We start from the raw sequence: 17,851 nt of genomic DNA on the forward strand, positions 1-17,851 counted from the left end.
TTAAACAATGTATCGTTCTAAATGCTTAATCCCTATGTAAAAAAGTTATTTTAGCAGGAATATGTTATTGAAAAAAATTAGAAAAATTTATTTTAGCCGTAAATCGAAAATAATGGGGACACCGGAGCTGTTCGAAGCGCCGAGCGCGCCGCGTACGCCCGAATATTTTCAAAGTCCCAACGTACCGATCAAGAGTAAAGTACCATTTTCCTACATTAGATTTCGTTCTAAATGCTTAATCCCTATGTAAAAACGTTAGTTAAGCAAGAATATCGTATTTTTAAAAAAATCTAATGATAGGATTTTCCAGAAAATTGAAAAAACCGAAAAATGTCAAGAGTAAAGTGCCATTTTCTGACATTAGATTTCGTTCTAAATGCTTAATCCCTATGTAGAAACGTTAGTTAAGCAAGAATATCGTATTTTTAAAAAAATCTAATGATAGGATTTTTCAGAAAATTGAAAAAACCGTAAAATGTCAAGAGTAAAGTGCCCTTACTTTAAACAATGTATCGTTCTAAATGCTTAATCCCTATGTAAAAAAGTTATTTAAGCAGGAATATGTTATTGAAAAAAATTAGAAAAATTTATTTTAGCCGTAAATCGAAAATAATGGATCGAGCGAATCGGTCGATTGCGCCGAGACGCGCTATGATGCAACAGACGAGCGATTGGAACGCCCGAATATTTTCAAAGTCCCAACGTACCGATCAAGAGTAAAGTACCATTTTCCTACATTAGATTTCGTTCTAAATGCTTAATCCCTATGTAAAAACGTTAGTTAAGCAAGAATATCGTATTTTTAAAAAAATCTAATGATAGGATTTTCCAGAAAATTGAAAAAACCGAAAAATGTCAAGAGTAAAGTGCCATTTTCTGACATTAGATTTCGTTCTAAATGCTTAATCCCTATGTAGAAACGTTAGTTAAGCAAGAATATCGTATTTTTAAAAAAATCTAATGATAGGATTTTCCAGAAAATTGAAAAAACCGAAAAATGTCAAGAGTAAAGTGCCATTTTCTGACATTAGATTTCGTTCTAAATGCTTAATCCCTATGTAGAAACGTTAGTTAAGCAAGAATATCGTATTTTTAAAAAAATCTAATGATAGGATTTTTCAGAAAATTGAAAAAACCGTAAAATGTCAAGAGTAAAGTGCCCTTATTTTAAACAATGTATCGTTCTAAATGCTTAATCCCTATGTAAAAAAGTTATTTTAGCAGGAATATGTTATTGAAAAAAATTAGAAAAATTTATTTTAGCCGTAAATCGAAAATAATGGGGACACCGGAGCTGTTCGAAGCGCCGAGCGCGCCGCGTACGCCCGAATATTTTCAAAGTCCCAACGTACCGATCAAGAGTAAAGTACCATTTTCCTACATTAGATTTCGTTCTAAATGCTTAATCCCTATGTAAAAACGTTAGTTAAGCAAGAATATCGTATTTTTAAAAAAATCTAATGATAGGATTTTCCAGAAAATTGAAAAAACCGAAAAATGTCAAGAGTAAAGTGCCATTTTCTGACATTAGATTTCGTTCTAAATGCTTAATCCCTATGTAGAAACGTTAGTTAAGCAAGAATATCGTATTTTTAAAAAAATCTAATGATAGGATTTTTCAGAAAATTGAAAAAACCGTAAAATGTCAAGAGTAAAGTGCCCTTACTTTAAACAATGTATCGTTCTAAATGCTTAATCCCTATGTAAAAAAGTTATTTAAGCAGGAATATGTTATTGAATAAAATTAGAAAAATTTATTTTAGCCGTAAATCGAAAATAATGGATCGAGCGAATCGGTCGATTGCGCCGAGACGCGCTATGATGCAACAGACGAGCGATTGGAACGCCCGAATATTTTCAAAGTCCCAACGTACCGATCAAGAGTAAAGTACCATTTTCCTACATTAGATTTCGTTCTAAATGCTTAATCCCTATGTAAAAACGTTAGTTAAGCAAGAATATCGTATTTTTAAAAAAATCTAATGATAGGATTTTCCAGAAAATTGAAAAAACCGAAAAATGTCAAGAGTAAAGTGCCATTTTCTGACATTAGATTTCGTTCTAAATGCTTAATCCCTATGTAGAAACGTTAGTTAAGCAAGAATATCGTATTTTTAAAAAAATCTAATGATAGGATTTTTCAGAAAATTGAAAAAACCGTAAAATGTCAAGAGTAAAGTGCCCTTATTTTAAACAATGTATCGTTCTAAATGCTTAATCCCTATGTAAAAAAGTTATTTAAGCAGGAATATGTTATTGAAAAAAATTAGAAAAATTTATTTTAGCCGTAAATCGAAAATAATGGATCGAGCGAATCGGTCGATTGCGCTGAGACGCGCTATGATGCAACAGACGAGCGATTGGAACGCCCGAATATTTTCAAAGTCCCAACGTACCGATCAAGAGTAAAGTACCATTTTCCTACATTAGATTTCGTTCTAAATGCTTAATCCCTATGTAAAAACGTTAGTTAAGCAAGAATATCGTATTTTTAAAAAAATCTAATGATAGGATTTTCCAGAAAATTGAAAAAACCGAAAAATGTCAAGAGTAAAGTGCCATTTTCTGACATTAGATTTCGTTCTAAATGCTTAATCCCTATGTAGAAACGTTAGTTAAGCAAGAATATCGTATTTTTAAAAAAATCTAATGATAGGATTTTCCAGAAAATTGAAAAAACCGAAAAATGTCAAGAGTAAAGTGCCATTTTCTGACATTAGATTTCGTTCTAAATGCTTAATCCCTATGTAGAAACGTTAGTTAAGCAAGAATATCGTATTTTTAAAAAAATCTAATGATAGGATTTTTCAGAAAATTGAAAAAACCGTAAAATGTCAAGAGTAAAGTGCCCTTATTTTAAACAATGTATCGTTCTAAATGCTTAATCCCTATGTAAAAAAGTTATTTTAGCAGGAATATGTTATTGAAAAAAATTAGAAAAATTTATTTTAGCCGTAAATCGAAAATAATGGGGACACCGGAGCTGTTCGAAGCGCCGAGCGCGCCGCGTACGCCCGAATATTTTCAAAGTCCCAACGTACCGATCAAGAGTAAAGTACCATTTTCCTACATTAGATTTCGTTCTAAATGCTTAATCCCTATGTAAAAACGTTAGTTAAGCAAGAATATCGTATTTTTAAAAAAATCTAATGATAGGATTTTCCAGAAAATTGAAAAAACCGAAAAATGTCAAGAGTAAAGTGCCATTTTCTGACATTAGATTTCGTTCTAAATGCTTAATCCCTATGTAGAAACGTTAGTTAAGCAAGAATATCGTATTTTTAAAAAAATCTAATGATAGGATTTTTCAGAAAATTGAAAAAACCGTAAAATGTCAAGAGTAAAGTGCCCTTACTTTAAACAATGTATCGTTCTAAATGCTTAATCCCTATGTAAAAAAGTTATTTAAGCAGGAATATGTTATTGAATAAAATTAGAAAAATTTATTTTAGCCGTAAATCGAAAATAATGGATCGAGCGAATCGGTCGATTGCGCCGAGACGCGCTATGATGCAACAGACGAGCGATTGGAACGCCCGAATATTTTCAAAGTCCCAACGTACCGATCAAGAGTAAAGTACCATTTTCCTACATTAGATTTCGTTCTAAATGCTTAATCCCTATGTAAAAACGTTAGTTAAGCAAGAATATCGTATTTTTAAAAAAATCTAATGATAGGATTTTCCAGAAAATTGAAAAAACCGAAAAATGTCAAGAGTAAAGTGCCATTTTCTGACATTAGATTTCGTTCTAAATGCTTAATCCCTATGTAGAAACGTTAGTTAAGCAAGAATATCGTATTTTTAAAAAAATCTAATGATAGGATTTTTCAGAAAATTGAAAAAACCGTAAAATGTCAAGAGTAAAGTGCCCTTATTTTAAACAATGTATCGTTCTAAATGCTTAATCCCTATGTAAAAAAGTTATTTAAGCAGGAATATGTTATTGAAAAAAATTAGAAAAATTTATTTTAGCCGTAAATCGAAAATAATGGATCGAGCGAATCGGTCGATTGCGCTGAGACGCGCTATGATGCAACAGACGAGCGATTGGAACGCCCGAATATTTTCAAAGTCCCAACGTACCGATCAAGAGTAAAGTACCATTTTCCTACATTAGATTTCGTTCTAAATGCTTAATCCCTATGTAAAAACGTTAGTTAAGCAAGAATATCGTATTTTTAAAAAAATCTAATGATAGGATTTTCCAGAAAATTGAAAAAACCGAAAAATGTCAAGAGTAAAGTGCCATTTTCTGACATTAGATTTCGTTCTAAATGCTTAATCCCTATGTAGAAACGTTAGTTAAGCAAGAATATCGTATTATTAAAAAAATCTAATGATAGGATTTTTCAGAAAATTGAAAAAACCGTAAAATGTCAAGAGTAAAGTGCCCTTATTTTAAACAATGTATCGTTCTAAATGCTTAATCCCTATGTAAAAAAGTTATTTTAGCAGGAATATGTCATTGAAAAAAATTAGAAAAATTTATTTTAGCCGTAAATCGAAAATAATGGGGACACCGGAGCTGTTCGAAGCGCCGAGCGCGCCGCGTACGCCCGAATATTTTCAAAGTCCCAACGTACCGATCAAGAGTAAAGTACCATTTTCCTACATTAGATTTCGTTCTAAATGCTTAATCCCTATGTAAAAACGTTAGTTAAGCAAGAATATCGTATTTTTAAAAAAATCTAATGATAGGATTTTCCAGAAAATTGAAAAAACCGAAAAATGTCAAGAGTAAAGTGCCATTTTCTGACATTAGATTTCGTTCTAAATGCTTAATCCCTATGTAGAAACGTTAGTTAAGCAAGAATATCGTATTTTTAAAAAAATCTAATGATAGGATTTTTCAGAAAATTGAAAAAACCGTAAAATGTCAAGAGTAAAGTGCCCTTATTTTAAACAATGTATCGTTCTAAATGCTTAATCCCTATGTAAAAAAGTTATTTAAGCAGGAATATGTTATTGAAAAAAATTAGAAAAATTTATTTTAGCCGTAAATCGAAAATAATGGATCGAGCGAATCGGTCGATTGCGCCGAGACGCGCTATGATGCAACAGACGAGCGATTGGAACGCCCGAATATTTTCAAAGTCCCAACGTACCGATCAAGAGTAAAGTACCATTTTCCTACATTAGATTTCGTTCTAAATGCTTAATCCCTATGTAAAAACGTTAGTTAAGCAAGAATATCGTATTTTTAAAAAAATCTAATGATAGGATTTTCCAGAAAATTGAAAAAACCGAAAAATGTCAAGAGTAAAGTGCCATTTTCTGACATTAGATTTCGTTCTAAATGCTTAATCCCTATGTAGAAACGTTAGTTAAGCAAGAATATCGTATTTTTAAAAAAATCTAATGATAGGATTTTTCAGAAAATTGAAAAAACCGTAAAATGTCAAGAGTAAAGTGCCCTTATTTTAAACAATGTATCGTTCTAAATGCTTAATCCCTATGTAAAAAAGTTATTTTAGCAGGAATATGTTATTGAAAAAAATTAGAAAAATTTATTTTAGCCGTAAATCGAAAATAATGGGGACACCGGAGCTGTTCGAAGCGCCGAGCGCGCCACGTACGCCCGAATATTTTCAAAGTCCCAACGTACCGATCAAGAGTAAAGTACCATTTTCCTACATTAGATTTCGTTCTAAATGCTTAATCCCTATGTAAAAACGTTAGTTAAGCAAGAATATCGTATTTTTAAAAAAATCTAATGATAGGATTTTCCAGAAAATTGAAAAAACCGAAAAATGTCAAGAGTAAAGTGCCATTTTCTGACATTAGATTTCGTTCTAAATGCTTAATCCCTATGTAGAAACGTTAGTTAAGCAAGAATATCGTATTTTTAAAAAAATCTAATGATAGGATTTTTCAGAAAATTGAAAAAACCGTAAAATGTCAAGAGTAAAGTGCCCTTATTTTAAACAATGTATCGTTCTAAATGCTTAATCCCTATGTAAAAAAGTTATTTTAGCAGGAATATGTTATTGAAAAAAATTAGAAAAATTTATTTTAGCCGTAAATCGAAAATAATGGGGACACCGGAGCTGTTCGAAGCGCCGAGCGCGCCGCGTACGCCCGAATATTTTCAAAGTCCCAACGTACCGATCAAGAGTAAAGTACCATTTTCCTACATTAGATTTCGTTCTAAATGCTTAATCCCTATGTAAAAACGTTAGTTAAGCAAGAATATCGTATTTTTAAAAAAATCTAATGATAGGATTTTCCAGAAAATTGAAAAAACCGAAAAATGTCAAGAGTAAAGTGCCATTTTCTGACATTAGATTTCGTTCTAAATGCTTAATCCCTATGTAGAAACGTTAGTTAAGCAAGAATATCGTATTTTTAAAAAAATCTAATGATAGGATTTTTCAGAAAATTGAAAAAACCGTAAAATGTCAAGAGTAAAGTGCCCTTACTTTAAACAATGTATCGTTCTAAATGCTTAATCCCTATGTAAAAAAGTTATTTAAGCAGGAATATGTTATTGAATAAAATTAGAAAAATTTATTTTAGCCGTAAATCGAAAATAATGGATCGAGCGAATCGGTCGATTGCGCCGAGACGCGCTATGATGCAACAGACGAGCGATTGGAACGCCCGAATATTTTCAAAGTCCCAACGTACCGATCAAGAGTAAAGTACCATTTTCCTACATTAGATTTCGTTCTAAATGCTTAATCCCTATGTAAAAACGTTAGTTAAGCAAGAATATCGTATTTTTAAAAAAATCTAATGATAGGATTTTCCAGAAAATTGAAAAAACCGAAAAATGTCAAGAGTAAAGTGCCATTTTCTGACATTAGATTTCGTTCTAAATGCTTAATCCCTATGTAGAAACGTTAGTTAAGCAAGAATATCGTATTTTTAAAAAAATCTAATGATAGGATTTTTCAGAAAATTGAAAAAACCGTAAAATGTCAAGAGTAAAGTGCCCTTATTTTAAACAATGTATCGTTCTAAATGCTTAATCCCTATGTAAAAAAGTTATTTAAGCAGGAATATGTTATTGAAAAAAATTAGAAAAATTTATTTTAGCCGTAAATCGAAAATAATGGATCGAGCGAATCGGTCGATTGCGCTGAGACGCGCTATGATGCAACAGACGAGCGATTGGAACGCCCGAATATTTTCAAAGTCCCAACGTACCGATCAAGAGTAAAGTACCATTTTCCTACATTAGATTTCGTTCTAAATGCTTAATCCCTATGTAAAAACGTTAGTTAAGCAGGAATATCGTATTTTTAAAAAAATCTAATGATAGGATTTTCCAGAAAATTGAAAAAACCGAAAAATGTCAAGAGTAAAGTGCCATTTTCTGACATTAGATTTCGTTCTAAATGCTTAATCCCTATGTAGAAACGTTAGTTAAGCAAGAATATCGTATTATTAAAAAAATCTAATGATAGGATTTTTCAGAAAATTGAAAAAACCGTAAAATGTCAAGAGTAAAGTGCCCTTATTTTAAACAATGTATCGTTCTAAATGCTTAATCCCTATGTAAAAAAGTTATTTTAGCAGGAATATGTCATTGAAAAAAATTAGAAAAATTTATTTTAGCCGTAAATCGAAAATAATGGGGACACCGGAGCTGTTCGAAGCGCCGAGCGCGCCGCGTACGCCCGAATATTTTCAAAGTCCCAACGTACCGATCAAGAGTAAAGTACCATTTTCCTACATTAGATTTCGTTCTAAATGCTTAATCCCTATGTAAAAACGTTAGTTAAGCAAGAATATCGTATTTTTAAAAAAATCTAATGATAGGATTTTCCAGAAAATTGAAAAAACCGAAAAATGTCAAGAGTAAAGTGCCATTTTCTGACATTAGATTTCGTTCTAAATGCTTAATCCCTATGTAGAAACGTTAGTTAAGCAAGAATATCGTATTTTTAAAAAAATCTAATGATAGGATTTTTCAGAAAATTGAAAAAACCGTAAAATGTCAAGAGTAAAGTGCCCTTATTTTAAACAATGTATCGTTCTAAATGCTTAATCCCTATGTAAAAAAGTTATTTAAGCAGGAATATGTTATTGAAAAAAATTAGAAAAATTTATTTTAGCCGTAAATCGAAAATAATGGATCGAGCGAATCGGTCGATTGCGCCGAGACGCGCTATGATGCAACAGACGAGCGATTGGAACGCCCGAATATTTTCAAAGTCCCAACGTACCGATCAAGAGTAAAGTACCATTTTCCTACATTAGATTTCGTTCTAAATGCTTAATCCCTATGTAAAAACGTTAGTTAAGCAAGAATATCGTATTTTTAAAAAAATCTAATGATAGGATTTTCCAGAAAATTGAAAAAACCGAAAAATGTCAAGAGTAAAGTGCCATTTTCTGACATTAGATTTCGTTCTAAATGCTTAATCCCTATGTAGAAACGTTAGTTAAGCAAGAATATCGTATTTTTAAAAAAATCTAATGATAGGATTTTTCAGAAAATTGAAAAAACCGTAAAATGTCAAGAGTAAAGTGCCCTTATTTTAAACAATGTATCGTTCTAAATGCTTAATCCCTATGTAAAAAAGTTATTTTAGCAGGAATATGTTATTGAAAAAAATTAGAAAAATTTATTTTAGCCGTAAATCGAAAATAATGGGGACACCGGAGCTGTTCGAAGCGCCGAGCGCGCCACGTACGCCCGAATATTTTCAAAGTCCCAACGTACCGATCAAGAGTAAAGTACCATTTTCCTACATTAGATTTCGTTCTAAATGCTTAATCCCTATGTAAAAACGTTAGTTAAGCAAGAATATCGTATTTTTAAAAAAATCTAATGATAGGATTTTCCAGAAAATTGAAAAAACCGAAAAATGTCAAGAGTAAAGTGCCATTTTCTGACATTAGATTTCGTTCTAAATGCTTAATCCCTATGTAGAAACGTTAGTTAAGCAAGAATATCGTATTTTTAAAAAAATCTAATGATAGGATTTTTCAGAAAATTGAAAAAACCGTAAAATGTCAAGAGTAAAGTGCCCTTATTTTAAACAATGTATCGTTCTAAATGCTTAATCCCTATGTAAAAAAGTTATTTTAGCAGGAATATGTTATTGAAAAAAATTAGAAAAATTTATTTTAGCCGTAAATCGAAAATAATGGGGACACCGGAGCTGTTCGAAGCGCCGAGCGCGCCGCGTACGCCCGAATATTTTCAAAGTCCCAACGTACCGATCAAGAGTAAAGTACCATTTTCCTACATTAGATTTCGTTCTAAATGCTTAATCCCTATGTAAAAACGTTAGTTAAGCAAGAATATCGTATTTTTAAAAAAATCTAATGATAGGATTTTCCAGAAAATTGAAAAAACCGAAAAATGTCAAGAGTAAAGTGCCATTTTCTGACATTAGATTTCGTTCTAAATGCTTAATCCCTATGTAGAAACGTTAGTTAAGCAAGAATATCGTATTTTTAAAAAAATCTAATGATAGGATTTTTCAGAAAATTGAAAAAACCGTAAAATGTCAAGAGTAAAGTGCCCTTACTTTAAACAATGTATCGTTCTAAATGCTTAATCCCTATGTAAAAAAGTTATTTAAGCAGGAATATGTTATTGAAAAAAATTAGAAAAATTTATTTTAGCCGTAAATCGAAAATAATGGATCGAGCGAATCGGTCGATTGCGCCGAGACGCGCTATGATGCAACAGACGAGCGATTGGAACGCCCGAATATTTTCAAAGTCCCAACGTACCGATCAAGAGTAAAGTACCATTTTCCTACATTAGATTTCGTTCTAAATGCTTAATCCCTATGTAAAAACGTTAGTTAAGCAAGAATATCGTATTTTTAAAAAAATCTAATGATAGGATTTTCCAGAAAATTGAAAAAACCGAAAAATGTCAAGAGTAAAGTGCCATTTTCTGACATTAGATTTCGTTCTAAATGCTTAATCCCTATGTAGAAACGTTAGTTAAGCAAGAATATCGTATTTTTAAAAAAATCTAATGATAGGATTTTTCAGAAAATTGAAAAAACCGTAAAATGTCAAGAGTAAAGTGCCCTTATTTTAAACAATGTATCGTTCTAAATGCTTAATCCCTATGTAAAAAAGTTATTTAAGCAGGAATATGTTATTGAAAAAAATTAGAAAAATTTATTTTAGCCGTAAATCGAAAATAATGGATCGAGCGAATCGGTCGATTGCGCCGAGACGCGCTATGATGCAACAGACGAGCGATTGGAACGCCCGAATATTTTCAAAGTCCCAACGTACCGATCAAGAGTAAAGTACCATTTTCCTACATTAGATTTCGTTCTAAATGCTTAATCCCTATGTAAAAACGTTAGTTAAGCAAGAATATCCCCCCCGTGTCCGCTACCTTGTCGTGGTGGGGGGGCTTCGTGCCCCAATGATCCTCAAGGCTGTGCCGGCGGGGATTTTATTCCCTGGCAGGTCCTACCTAGCCGGAGTGGCTTGAGGTGAGGGGCCAACTAAAGTCGGACACATACCGTAAACCTGTGGTCATGTTTTACAGGAACGGGGGTCTTGCCTTAGCCGGCTGGACCGCGAGGATGACAACCTCTCTAAAAAATCCCTAGCCCCAAGCAGCGTTGCGCGGTGAAGAGGGCGTAGCTGGAGTCAGCGCCAGCTATGGTTGGTGGGTGCACCAATCGTTAGCGGACAACCCCGGGGTACCTGGCGATCCCCCGGGCGTATTAGCCTTCCCCGGGTATGGCGGCTCTACCCGGGGTGACCTCCTTTCCGACCACACTCGTGGGATTTATCATGGATAGTTCACAAATAAAAAAAACCGGGGAGGGGGGAAACGAGAGGGAGGAGGAGGCGCGCGTAGCTAGCGTGCGCCTCGAGCGCATGGATGGGTCGGTGTTGCGGGAACTTCCCGCAACACGCGGCAGAGAGAGGTTCGCTTTGGACCTTGGCGAATGCGATGCGGGAGAGGAGTCCGACCACTCGGTCTCCTCTCACCGCTCTTCGCAGAGCGCCCCTGGCTCCTCAATAGGGAGGAAGCGGGGAAGGCCGCCAACTACTGGGCAGTACGTTGGCCTCTATGAGGCCAAACGTAAGTTGACGGAGGCCAACAAGGGCCTCATCGCGGCGATCTTCGACCCGGTGGCCCCGGGGCCGCAGCCCGGGAGATCGGTCGACCCACTTCCGGACGAGGTGGAGGTCGCCGCGAATCTTCGCAGTCGTCCGACGCGGGACGTGGCGGCGTCAATAATGGAGAGCCTGGCCGAAGTGGCCAGGATCTCCAGCGCAACAAGGGAGTTGCGGCCGGCCACGGTGCGGGTCCTGCAGGCGGCGGCCCTGAACAGCCGGGCGGGCGTTGCGGAGCTGGCCATGAGGTCAGCTTCCGACGCCACCCGGCTGTTGGAAGCAGAGAACGCTCTCCTCAGAGAGCAGATGGCGGAGTTGCGGACCGAGGTGGCCCGACTCCGTCAGGCGGTGGAGGCGAAGCCGGCAGCAGCCGAGATGCCTCCGCCGCCGGCTCCTGAGGGGGGCACGGGGCCGCTGGTTGGCGCCGGCGCCCGAGGGCCCCAACGCCCTGGGCGAGGGAAGCCCTTGCCGGCGTCCGCAGCGGCGCCGGCAAACTTGCTGCATCAGATCGGCTCCCTGATCGATGCCAAGCTGGCATCGTTCAGGAGGGAGCTGATCCCGCGGATGCAGGATCCGCGGTCGGTGCCGCCCGTGCCGCCCGCCCCCAGCCCGTCGATAGGCAAGAAAGGGGGGAGAAAGGGTGGCAGTGGAGGAGGGGCTGCGTCCGCTAAGGCGGCGCAGATGCAGCCCCCACAGCAGAGGGCTGCCTCTGCTGTTGTGCCGCCCTCCACCACACCTCCTACTGAGCTGTGGTCGAGGGTAGTTGGCCGAAGGGCCAAAAAGGCGGCTGCCGCAGCTAAACCTGCGGCGGCTGCCAAGGCCTCTTCGGCCGGGAGGGCGGCGAAACGGGTGGCACCGGCTGCCCCGAAGAGGGCTCCCCTGCCGCCGCGTCCGCCCCGCACGGCTGCCGTTACGATAACGGTACCGGCCGGCGGGGCGATGACGTACGCCGAGGCGATGGCCACTGCCAGGTCGAAGGTTGACCTGGCAGAGATTGGCATCGCCTCGTTAAAGCCCAGGAGAGCGGTGACGGGGGGAATCATTTTGGAGGTCCCCGGGGCTGATGGGGCAGCTAAGGCCACTGCCCTAGCTGCGAAGATGGCGGACGCGCTGGCGGGAACCGGCGTGAAGGTCGCGCGCCCAATTAAGAAGGCCGATCTAAGGGTGCGCGGCCTGGTCGACTCGACCACGCCGGAGGAGGTTGCCGTGGCCGTCGCCCATGTAGGAGGGTGCGACCGGGGGGATGTTAAGACCGGCGAAATCCGGTCTTCCCCCTCCGGTTTGGGCACCCTCTGGGTCCAGTGCCCTGCTGCGGCCGCGCGTAAAGTTGCGGTCGCGGGCAAGCTCACGGTCGGCTGGACCCGGGCGACGGTGGAGGCCCTCAGCGCCCGGCCCCTGCAGTGCTATCGCTGCCTTGGCCTAGGCCATACAACTCAGCGATGCACTGCGGCCGAGGATCGTTCCGACTGCTGCTTTGGGTGCGGCAGTCGGGACCACAAGGTGGCCGGCTGTACGGCGAAGCCCAACTGCCCGCTCTGTGCGGGAGCGGGCAAGCCGGCCGGCCACCGCCTCGGTAGCCGGGCGTGCCCCGCCAGCGCGAAACGCGGCAGGGGCAGTAGGGGGAGGAAATCCGCGGTGGCCAAGGCGACGGCCACCGTGGCTACTAAGCCAAAGGTGGCACCCAAAGGTGCCACCGTCGCGCCCGCGGGGGCGGATGGGGCCAAAGAGGCCCCAGACGCCACCGCTCCCGCGGCGGCGATGGAGGTGGAGGCCTGCCCGTAATGGGGCCCAAGGGCCCTATAATACAGGCCAACCTGAACCGCTCGGCCAGGGCACAGGACCTCCTGGTGCAATTCCTGGCCGAGCGGGGTGCCGGCTTGGCCGTAGCGGCGGAGCCGTACAGGATTCCCGATCATCCACATTGGATGGGGGACCTGAGCGGCTCCGCCGTTATAATATGGGTAGGCCGGCCGGGGTCCCCGGCGTGCTCCGTTATCGAGCGCGGCCGGGGATACCTGGCCGTTGACTGGGGCGGCACCGCGGTTGTGGCGATCTATGCACCTCCAAGGTGGTCCCTCGAGGAGTTTGTGCAGTATCTGGACGGGGTGGGGAGATGCGTCTCCCGCTGCCAGCCCCGTCCGGTGCTGGTCCTGGGGGACTTCAACGCCAAGTCGCCGGCTTGGGGTTCCCCCAGGACGAACCCGAGGGGCCGGGAGGTGCTTGACTGGGCGGCGGGACTCGAGCTCCGTCTTTTAAACACGGGCTCGGTCCATACGTGCGTGCGGCATAATGGGGGGTCCATCGTTGACCTTTCATGGGCAACGCCCCCCGCCGCGCGCCGTATTACGGGGTGGAGGGTGGCGGAGGAGGTCGAGACGCTGTCTGACCACAGGTACATTGTTCTCGGCCTCTCCGCCGCCCCATCGACGCCCCGACGTCGCCCCGCTGATGAGGGATCGCCTCAGCCGCGGTGGGCGCTAAAGCGCCTCGACCAGGACGCCCTGATGGCGGCAGCCCACGTCGTGGCCTGGCCAGCAACACCGGCCGGGCCAGTCGACGGGACAAGGGAGGCCCAATGGTTCCGGGGCGCAATGACGTCCATTTGCGACGTCGCCATGCCCCGGGCCAGGGTTTTCCCGAGGAAGGCGGTGTACTGGTGGTCGCGCGCGATAGCGGATTTGCGCACAGAGTGCGTTCGCGCGCGACGCCAGTACGCCCGCGCCCGTCGACGACGGCGTTCCGACGTGGAGCTGGCTATCCAGCTGTATGGGCAATACAGGGAGAAGGTGGTCGCCCTGCAGCTGGCCATCAGGCAAGCAAAGAGCCAGGCCTGGCGCGACCTTCTCGGCACTATCAACCGAGATCCATGGGGGCGCCCATATAAAATGGCGATGGGACGATTACGTCCCTGGGCGCCCCCTCTGACGGAGAGCCTGGATCCGGGGATGCTCGGACGGGTCGTGGACGCGCTATTCCCCGTCAGCGGGGAGGCGTCCCGGCCCGTCCCTCAGCTAGAGGGACACGAGTGGTCCCCGGATCTGGAGGTCGCGCCGGAGGAAATGGCCGGGGTAGTCAAATGGCTCCGGGGCAAGAATACTGCCCCGGGGCCGGACGGTATCCCCGGCCGGGTCTGGCTGCTTGCCATGGGCGTCCTGGGCGAGAGGCTTAGAGGCCTCTACTCCGGGCTCCTGAGGTCCGGGGTGTTCCCGGACCTTTGGAGGAGAAGTCGGATGGTCCTCTTAAGGAAGGATGGGAGGCCTGCGGATTCTCCCTCCGCGTACCGGCCCATTTGCCTCCTGGACGAGGTGGGCAAGATCTTTGAAAAGATCATTGCTGCCCGCCTCGCCAGGCACCTGTCCCGCGTTGGCCCCGATCTGGCGGACTGCCAGTTCGGCTTCCGGGAGGGGCGATCGACGGTCGATGCAATCGACCGTCTAAAGTCCCTCTCGGACAATGCCGTGGCACGGGGCGGGGTGTGCTTGGCGGTGTCGATAGACATCGTCAATGCGTTTAACACCCTGCCCTGGTCCGCCATTAGGGAGGCCCTGGTTGAACACCAGGTGCCTCCCTATCTGAGGCGGGTAATCGGGGCCTACCTGCGGGGCAGGTGGGTGGAATACCCGGGCCGGTACGGGACGATACGGAGGGAAGTGGACTGCGGGGTCCCACAGGGGTCCGTGTTAGGACCACTCCTGTGGGACCTGGGATATAACGCAGTCCTGAAGGCCTCCCTACCCGACGGTGCCACCCTCATCTGCTATGCAGATGACACATTGGTGGTCGCCGTCGGGGACACCTTCGAGAGGACCATCCGACGAGCGGAAGTTGCGGTGGCAGCCGTCGTCGCGAGGATCCACGGTCTGGGGCTGAAGGTGGCCCCGGAGAAGGCCGAGGCCGTCTGGTTTGGACGGCCTTGGTCTCGGCCACGGGCCAGATCGTGGATCTGGGTTGGAGGAGCCTGCGTCGAGGTGAAGTCCGAGATCAAGTATCTCGGACTGATCCTCGACAGCCACTGGAGGTTCGGAGCACATTTCGGCCGCCTCGTCCCCCGAGTTGAGAGGGCGGCGGCCGCGTTAGGCCGCCTGTTGCCCAATATCGGGGGACCGGGCGATATGGTGCGCCGCCTATACCTAGGCGTGGTGCGGTCAATGGTATTATACGGCGCCCCGATTTGGGCGCCGTCCGTGAGGGCAAGCCGGCGCAGCACATTGTTGTTGCGCCGGCTTCAGAGGCAAATGGCCCTTCGCCTCATACGGGGGTACCGCACCACGTCTACCGTGGCGGCGCTTGCTCTGGCGGGAGAAATTCCCTTCGAGCTGCAGGCGGCGATGCGCGCCTATGTCTATAGGCGCATATGCATCGCTGGCCGGGCTCGGGGGGACCCGCCGGAGCAAGAGGCGGTCGAGGGCTTCAGGCTCCAGGCCCGGGGACTAGCGCTCGCCAGGTGGCATGCGGAGCTTTGTTCCCATGCCGCCGAGCGCGTCCCCGGGGCTCTCCTGCCGCACTTCACCACGTGGCGGGAGAGGCGGTTTGGCAGGCTCTCCTACCGTGCGACGCAGGTATTCACCGGGCATGGCTGCTTCGGTGTCTACCTGTGTCGCATCGGTCGGGAAGCGACGACGGTGTGCCACCACTGTGGCGCGGAGGAGGACTCGGCGCAGCATACACTGGAGGTGTGCCCCGCCTTTTCAGTGCTGCGCCGAGTCCTAACTAGGGAAGTTGGTGGCGACCTCGCTCTCTCCAGCTTAGTTGGGGCCATGCTGGAGAGCCCGACAAAATGGGCGGCAGCCATAGCCTTCTGCGAACAGGTAATGTTGCAGAAGGAGGCTGCCGAGCGGGGTCGCCGTGAGCGGGGGGTGCGGCGTGTGCGCCCACGCCTAGAGCCCCCCCCGAGTAGCTGATACTAGGCGGGCGGCGGGTGTACCGGACCATGCCGGTTTAATTGCCCGCCGCCCGCCAACCGAGGATGCCCAATTTTAAAGTGGGGGCGACAAAACCGTCGCCCCCGACGGCCGCTGGTGCGGCCGTCGTGAAGAGGCGGTGTGGGGTGCGGTCCCCCGCACCGCCGAATCAAGATGATTCATGGGGGGGAGGATTAATCTCCCCCCGGGACGCGGCCGGCCACCGCTCCATCCTGGTGGCCGGCCAGGCGAGGGGGAGCTGCGGTCGTGTTCTTGAAGAGTTCCCGTGGCTCCCCCGTTAATCGCCAGCGCCCTAGGCCGCCGTGGGGGTTTTAGCGGGTCGAACCCCGCACTACCCCCCCACCGCCCTTCGGGCGGAGCGGGGGTGTCTGACCTGCAGATTTCCCCCACGTTAAAAAAAAAAAAAAAAAAAAAAAAAAAAAAAAAAAAAAAAAGTTAAGCAAGAATATCGTATTTTTAAAAAAATCTAATGATAGGATTTTCCAGAAAATTGAAAAAACCGAAAAATGTCAAGAGTAAAGTGCCATTTTCTGACATTAGATTTCGTTCTAAATGCTTAATCCCTATGTAGAAACGTTAGTTAAGCAAGAATATCGTATTTTTAAAAAAATCTAATGATAGGATTTTTCAGAAAATTGAAAAAACCGTAAAATGTCAAGAGTAAAGTGCCCTTATTTTAAACAATGTATCGTTCTAAATGCTTAATCCCTATGTAAAAAAGTTATTTTAGCAGGAATATGTTATTGAAAAAAATTAGAAAAATTTATTTTAGCCGTAAATCGAAAATAATGGGGACACCGGAGCTGTTCGAAGCGCCGAGCGCGCCGCGTACGCCCGAATATTTTCAAAGTCCCAACGTACCGATCAAGAGTAAAGTACCATTTTCCTACATTAGATTTCGTTCTAAATGCTTAATCCCTATGTAAAAACGTTAGTTAAGCAAGAATATCGTATTTTTAAAAAAATCTAATGATAGGATTTTCCAGAAAATTGAAAAAACCGAAAAATGTCAAGAGTAAAGTGCCATTTTCTGACATTAGATTTCGTTCTAAATGCTTAATCCCTATGTAGAAACGTTAGTTAAGCAAGAATATCGTATTTTTAAAAAAATCTAATGATAGGATTTTTCAGAAAATTGAAAAAACCGTAAAATGTCAAGAGTAAAGTGCCCTTATTTTAAACAATGTATCGTTCTAAATGCTTAATCCCTATGTAAAAAAGTTATTTAAGCAGGAATATGTTATTGAAAAAAATTAGAAAAATTTATTTTAGCCGTAAATCGAAAATAATGGATCGAGCGAATCGGTCGATTGCGCTGAGACGCGCTATGATGCAACAGACGAGCGATTGGAACGCCCGAATATTTTCAAAGTCCCAACGTACCGATCAAGAGTAAAGTACCATTTTCCTACATTAGATTTCGTTCTAAATGCTTAATCCCTATGTAAAAACGTTAGTTAAGCAAGAATATCGTATTTTTAAAAAAATCTAATGATAGGATTTTCCAGAAAATTGAAAAAACCGAAAAATGTCAAGAGTAAAGTGCCATTTTCTGACATTAGATTTCGTTCTAAATGCTTAATCCCTATGTAGAAACGTTAGTTAAGCAAGAATATCGTATTTTTAAAAAAATCTAATGATAGGATTTTTCAGAAAATTGAAAAAACCGTAAAATGTCAAGAGTAAAGTGCCCTTATTTTAAACAATGTATCGTTCTAAATGCTTAATCCCTATGTAAAAAAGTTATTTTAGCAGGAATATGTCATTGAAAAAAATTAGAAAAATTTATTTTAGCCGTAAATCGAAAATAATGGGGACACCGGAGCTGTTCGAAGCGCCGAGCGCGCCGCGTACGCCCGAATATTTTCA

Source organism: Megalopta genalis, unplaced genomic scaffold (genome assembly GCF_051020955.1).
Source record: "Megalopta genalis isolate 19385.01 unplaced genomic scaffold, iyMegGena1_principal scaffold0049, whole genome shotgun sequence".
NCBI classification, from domain to species: domain Eukaryota; kingdom Metazoa; phylum Arthropoda; class Insecta; order Hymenoptera; family Halictidae; genus Megalopta; species Megalopta genalis.